The sequence below is a fragment of the Euprymna scolopes genome, chromosome 39 (genome assembly GCF_053919585.1).
Source record: "Euprymna scolopes isolate OS-2025 chromosome 39, ASM5391958v1, whole genome shotgun sequence".
Classification (NCBI taxonomy): Eukaryota; Metazoa; Mollusca; class Cephalopoda; order Sepiida; family Sepiolidae; genus Euprymna; species Euprymna scolopes.
The window spans coordinates 53,694,287-53,701,970 of record NC_136520.1 but is presented as its reverse complement, the minus strand read 5'-3'; the positions used below and the strand labels follow the sequence as shown (position 1 = coordinate 53,701,970).

The following is a 7,684-nucleotide window of genomic DNA, read 5'->3' as shown; positions in this document are numbered from 1 at the left end:
GTTTATTATGAAACGCCATTTCGGATATTTTATAGAAAGTAGTGTATTAAATCATGCAATATTGATCAAAAACCATAACCATAAATACACACACACACACACACACAAACACACACACATAAATATATATATATATATATATATATATATATATATATACATTAAACGCAAATAAACAGAATTACACTATTACCTTTGTAAGAGTTTAACATTTATATTTATGAAAGCAGTTACATAATGGGTCACTCTGCCCCTGGTTTTACTTGATTACATAATTTTTTCAGTGTCTCCCAATGCGCAGCAAGTTTACAAACGTGTCTTTATCTGCACATGTAATTTCGATATTTTATTCATAATTAACATGACAGGGAAATGATGCCTTTTATATGTATTTTATATTTATTATTTAATATAGATATGTATATTTTGTAGGGTGTTCCGATCTATAGTGTTTATCCACAACACATTAAAGGAACTACATAATAAAATAAACCAATATACTTAATACATTTACGCATTAATGGAATAGCGAGCAAAAACACACAAATACGCAAAGTATATATATGGGTATGTGTGTCGTGTACAATATGATTAAGCCAAATAATGTTTTCACAAAAGTCCAAAATAAATGCATCCGTTAAAAACTTATCAAAAGTATAACACAACACAAAAACTGTATGCCTCCCTCTATCTGCCTTCATATTTTACATCGGATGTACAATTGATTATATATATATATATACATATATATATATATACATATATACATATATATATATGTATATATATATATATATATATATATATATATATATATCGTGGACATAATATATTCACCGTAACTCATATCCACTAATATAGTAGATTATATTTACCTAAATGGTTTATAAATATATGTAAATGTTATATATATTTAAATATACAACTATATATATATATATATATATATATATATATATATATATGTGAATATTATATAAACATATAATGATGTACGTGGACAAAAAACGATATTTTATCAAAGGTTTTTATGGGAAATTATCAATTTATACAAGTGTTTGTTCATACATAAAATGTATTTTCTATTAGTTACTCCTATATCAATAGTATTATTCAATTAATTGTATTCACCCACTTTTCAATTAATTGCCTGTATTTAAACACATGCGTACATATGAATAGTTATATACGTGCAGTATGTGTTTACATATCGGCATATATATATATATATATATATATATATATATATATAGTTTTCGGTATTTGCACTATATCCTATTTCACACACATTTATAGTGTTGATCAACATTTTTCCTCTTACCGCATGTCATTCACCATTAAATGGAACGTAGATAATTAGATTTTTAGATAGACATAATTGGTCATTACGTAAACATCGATCTGCTTATTTGATTAAATGACTGTTATATACATATGTGAATATATATATACATATATAGAGAGATAGATATGTTTATACATGTATATAAGTCCATATATATGTATATATATGCATATATATATATATATATAAATATATATATATATATGTGTGTGTGTGCATGGATCTATAAAACACTGCCAATAAAATTTCCTACGTAATAAAATTAGAATGTTATAAAATTTTTAAAAAGCTACAAAAATTATATATATATATATATATATATATATATATATATATATATATATATATATATATATATATATATATATATATATATATATATATATATATATATATAGTAGATAAAATCTGATGTCTTGGCAGCTATTATTAGATTTTACCAGAAACAATACTGATAACAATCCGATCGATTGTGTCTGCTGGGACCAATATATATATATATATATATATATATATATATATATATATATATACTTTTTTTGGGAGGCAAGTCTTTTTTGAAAGTGGTCTGATGGAAAACCGAAGGATATTTTTATTTCCTTACGTTTAAATGGATTCTTTCTTGCTTTCAACCAAGTCATTATTTTTTTTTTTATTTTTGTGTGTTCAGGTATAGTAAATGTAATATTTGCCCTTCTTCGAGACCATTGAGCTTTTTATCAGTTCACAAAGGGCAACATATAAATATCTGCTAGAGAGCAAGAAAAAGAACCGACTTAAATATAACGAGATGAAAACATCCAGTTTCTATAACCATATATATATATATATATATATATATATATATATATATATATATATATATATATATATATATATATATAAGAATGTGTAGTTCGTCAGTATTGTCATGATATAAAATATTCCTCATCCCTTCTTGTAACAGTACAGCAGTACAAAAATTGTGGAACATTATCACTTGTTGTAAACTCCGAAAAAAAGCAGACGACACGAAAAATTTTGTTCAATAAAATTGTATGAGAAATATGTTCTTTATATATTTTCTTTCTGTATTTTCATTCTTTTCCATATTTTAAATACGCCAATGGATCCCAACTGAAGAAGCTCCGAAGGTAACACAAATATAAAGGCGATTGAGATGAACAATATAATATGCATTAAACAGTCACAAATTTATTATGTAAGACAGAAACTAAAAAAAAATACGTGTTTGACTCTTTTTTTTATTTTTCCATAGGCATCACCACTTGTCAATGCCCCGATGCAACTCGAGGATAAAGCTTAAAGAGTGTAGCGCAGTCATTTGGACAATATATTAATCATTAGTAATGGAAAGTCGGTAAATTTGTTTACTTAAATGGAACGGCTCATCAAAAACTTGTTTACGTTGGACTTGAGAACAACCATAAAGACACTTCCACAGGCGTGCAGTTCTTAGAAAAAAAAACCTTTGTGCTTAGAATCTTCGTTTAGGTTTAAGTGCAGATAAATGGGGGGGCGATTATTGATAGTGTTTTCAGCTAGAGGAGTGTATCTCGTAAAACTTTTGCGAGGGGACACCATAGATTAGGGCTCAGACGAGCACTTGCCATGAAAATAACGATAAAGCAGAGACAGACTCGCGACATCTCTTCTGTGAGAAAGAGGTTGCAGGGAAGAGAAAAGGGCATTCCCTACTAGGCTACGAAGTCTATTTTGAACTCATTCAAGGCAGAATAAGTCCTTTCTAGCAGCTTCTTCGCAGATGTGGCAACAGTACTCCGTCAGCAATTAGATATCAGAAAAAAGATGGGTCAGCAGTGTCGACGGTGCAACCTATCCTCATAACCCATCATAAGTGGAATCTTTGAAAAGCTTACGATGTCTAGATTAAGACAAAATATATAGACATTAAGAGTTTTGGGATGCACTGTTAGTTTTTAGCATGTAATCTACCCTACCGTCAAAGTTGCCTTCGACGCTTGAAAAAGATTAAGGAAATGTTCGCCTTTTGCCTTATTATGTATACTAATGCTAACTGATCCTAGAATGACATATTATATATTAAATGAAACCGTATTACATGCATTTGCATTTGTGTGTAATTATTTTAGAGTGTCATTGAACAGTAATATTGCTAATAAGTTCTGAAAAAATATGCTGCCGAAAAAAAATTTTTTTTTTCAATATTTCGTAACTTTATTTAATTTCAGATATTTTTCCCCTATATGTTCTCTTGTTGAGATTAATTTATTCCTGTTATTATTTAAAAAAAATGTTTAGCTTCCATTTGGAATCCTTTTTATTTAGCTACGATGTAAATATGATGAGACGTTAAATGCTGATTACACGTTTATTGTTATGATATCTACACTATATATTATCCGTTTGTTGATGACGAAATAGACAGTGTCCTATATGCGGAAAAGAATGACATGACAAGATCCATATGCCTCCAGCGTCTTCTCTTTATTTTTTCTTAATCTAGACATCTCAAGATTTCCAACGATATCACTTATGATGGGTTATTAGGGACGCACGGACATCCCCGCTGACCCATGGACTAAGACGCATGTTATATTTACCTTGGAAGCAGCAACATGATATCGCTCTCACAGACGAAAACTTCGTGGAAAGAAGCTTTTTTTTATTATAGCTCGGTTTAGTTTCCGGTAGATGAAAGGGGAAAGGAAAATTCTTTGCAGTTTATTTTACTCTAGACGAGTTTTTCCTCTAGATATGTTACAAAAGGGAACCAGCTGTTTTAGCTCAGACGAGAACCCATCATTGACAGAACAATGTGTCAGAAAAATGCAAATAAAGTTTATTTTGTGGATTGGAAACGTAAAATCCCGTAATGCTGTAACGTTATAGCCTCAGTAGCAAAGTAAACAAGTTCTTTCCTATTCAGGAAAGAACTTCATCTCGCTTTTATCCCATTGTAACAAAGATACTTTTCCTCATTTTCCAGCTACGCGTTACATTAGTGCGGTCGGTCACCTCTATAACCTGATCTTGAACGTTATCCATGTCTAACGTGATCTCGAACGTTATCCACGTCTCTAACGTGATCGTTTTCTCTAACATGCTTTCTGTTCTTTTTTTATATTCTTTTTCTTTACAGTGACGTAATTTCGCATTTCCTATGCATTTCATTACGCGAATCCGTCAAATGTAGAGAGAGGTCTATGTGCAGAACTTCCCCGGATGAGTAATTTTATAATCCATCTCAGAACGTATCTGGCTCTTGAGAAGATTTCATCAGGACTGAATAACAATCTAAAGAATAGAAAATCTGGCCATTTTCTCTTACGACCTGTAACAGTTCAGAAAAAAAAGCTGTACAGTTCAGCACTGCTTTGTAAACCCGCTACCCTAAACCAGTTCATGTCCAAAGATTTTACAGAGCGCAATAATAATGCAAAATACTACAAAAAATCAGATGTTTAAAACAGTTTGTTTTAACCTTGGTAGACATTTTAATTTTTATTTATATTTCTAAGTTAGAAAAGGCCAACCTTATTAAGGCAGTATATGCACATTTAATACATAATAAAAAAAATATTTGATGTACAGGCGGTTTTGACCAAAGTAAACACCTTACGCAGACAATCCTATACATAGGAATGTATACACATAAACGATGGCAACATTCTATCTCATGAGACCATAACGTTCTGCGCCTAGTCTCATGCACTACAGCGTCTACTGTGGTATGTAGTCCAATATTAGTGTTGAACGTTATTCTGTGTCGCCTGCAAGTTCTCTTTTCTCCCCATTATCTGTCTCTTTTCACTACTACTGATTAACATCTTGCGTCTAGTTCTACGACAATTGAGCTTAAGCGTCTAACTAGTAACTTCTGACTCCCCGTGATGTTTCTACATTTGATACAGCGGTGTTGGGTTGATCTTTCCAGATGCAGGTTTGGGCAAAGGGAAAACGAGACCAAGTTACCAGGTTTTCCCTTCATGCAGGAGTCGCTAGAAAAGTGATGCAGAGATCTATCTTCCGCCTAACTGAACTCTTAAACTATAAATAGCTTCATTTGAATTGAAATATCTTAAAGAAGACTCATTCGTTTATACCTCAAAATATGGAAGGATGTTATAAATTAATATCTTATTAATGGCTGCTTAATAAACCTGTTTTCAATCAGTGTTTATTAAAGCTGTTATTAATGACTGTTTGAATAAGCCGTTATGAATGGCTGTTTAAAAACGCTATTATTAATGACTTTTTAATAAAGCTGTTATTACTGACTGTGTAATGAAGCTGTTATGAATGTCTGTTTAACAAAGCTATTATTAATGACTTTTAATAAAGCTGTTATTACTGACTGTGTAATGAAGCCGTTATGAATGTCTGTTTAATAAAGCTATTATTAATGACTTTTTAATAAAGATGTTATTACTGACTGTGTAATGAAGCTGTTATGAATGGCTGTTTAATAAAGTTACCATTAATGACTTTTAATAAAGCTGTTATTACTGACTGTGTAATGAAGCTGTTATGAATGGCTGTTTTATGAAGCTATTATTAATGACTTTTAATAAAGCTGTTATTACTGACTGTGTAATGAAGCTGTTATGAATGGCTGTTTTATAAAGCTATTATTAATGGCTTTTTAATAAAGCTGTTATTAATCGCTATTTAATTAAGCTGTTAAGAATTATTGTTTAATTGAGCTGTTGTCAATCCCTGTTAAATACAGCTGTTATTAATGATTGTTTGAATAAGCTGCTATGTACGTTTTTTTCACAAAGGAATCACCACTTATCAAGGTTCGGAGGTCACTCGAGAATAAGAGTTAATAAGCGTACAATGGTAAATGTCGTAATAATTGTTAATAGTGGAAATTTTATAAATTGGATTACGTAAGAGAAACGGTTCATCAAGAATTTGTTTACGTTGGACTTGAAGACGACCATATTATGGTCAGCCGGAAAGCAGGCAAAATGAAGGGAGTTTCACAGGTGTGCAGTTCTAAGAATTAAACTTTGTCCATGGAATCTACGATTAGGTTTAGGCACAGATAAAGATTAGGGAAAATCATTGATAGTGTTTTCAGCTAGACGAGTGTTTAATTAAAGTGTTATCAATGATTATTTAAGTAGATTATAATAAATACTTGCTTAATTATGTTGCAGTTAATGGCTATTAGTTTGGAATGTGCAGTATGGTATAAATTGAAATTAATAGTTTCGTTTAATAGAAGTTATCAAACGGGCTAACAAATGTGGGACGAGAACACATGTCCCCAGATCGCCCCAACCTTGTGTGTCGTAAATTTTTCTTTCATCTTCTTTCTTCCTGGTTCTCGCCGTGTCGTCGTCTCTCACGCATTGGCGGTTGCCGATATCGACGGATTCATGAGTATAGAAATAACATTAAACAAAAGAAAATCAACGCATTCCATACATATAGATTGGGTATACATCTATATCTACTATTGAGGTTGTCTACGTCCGTCTGTTGATCAATTCATTTGCACATCTGCTGCGAGCCACGGGCTGTTTCCAAAACAACTGTTTCCAAAACTCCAACTGGCGAAAAATTCAAGGCGGTTTGTGAACAGTTCTTACTGTCGATTGCCCGAGACCGCCCATAAATCGGACCTACTTTCCTAAACTCATAACCATGTCCCAAAGTTCCACAAACCAACTCTAAATATATGTACATTCATTGTTGAGTCTTTTTTTTTACCGGCATTGCCACACTCTGACTAATAATCCCGTATCAATATAATTCTGTCTACACAGGTGAACAAATTCCTCCCTATTATCGTTTAACCAACTATATTAGCTATTGTCTGGTTTTTAATCGACAAATGTGGTGTGTTAGACGGTTTGGGCAACCCGAACACGACAGGAAAGGAAATGAATGAAATCCTTACTTTTTCTGGGGACTCCTTCACGACATTTTGGGTAAGCTTATCTGAGAGTTGCAACGAATGGTCTCGTTGCCAACAACGAAAACTCCTCCTTGTAATTGTAATAAAAAAGTAGTTTCCTTTTAGCACAGGAAACATAGAAGATCGTTCCAGTAGTCACGATCACTAACAAGCCGTCTAAACACAAAGTGACAGTAAAGGCCACAGTAAAAACAGATAACCGTCAGTGAACGAACAAACGAACAAATGGATAAGCAAACTGAAACTGACCAACCACTCAACGGATCGACTATAAAGGTGTTTTTTTATGATTTCCTCGTCGATCCTATGCAAATGTTCTCAAATCCAATTCACATGCGTTGACAACGTACCAAGACGATAAGGAAAAATCGTAACTGTCAATCAGTTACCGATTTCATGCTTGAACGGCCACACAGAATTCATCG

At 32.1% G+C, this 7,684-nt stretch overlaps 1 protein-coding gene across 2 annotated transcripts in view; it reads left to right on the top strand.

Annotated features, from left to right (window-relative positions):
* Positions 1-2,403, top strand: part of LOC145263780 (excitatory amino acid transporter 1-like) — a 605,619-nt gene extending 603,216 nt beyond the window's left edge. For both annotated transcript variants that reach the window (XM_080120835.1, XM_080120834.1), the window contains one exon: positions 1-2,403. This exon is cut by the window's left edge and continues 5,743 nt beyond it. The gene's annotated coding sequence lies outside the window, so the exon portion shown is untranslated.
* The last annotated feature ends 5,281 nt before the right edge of the window (positions 2,404-7,684 follow it).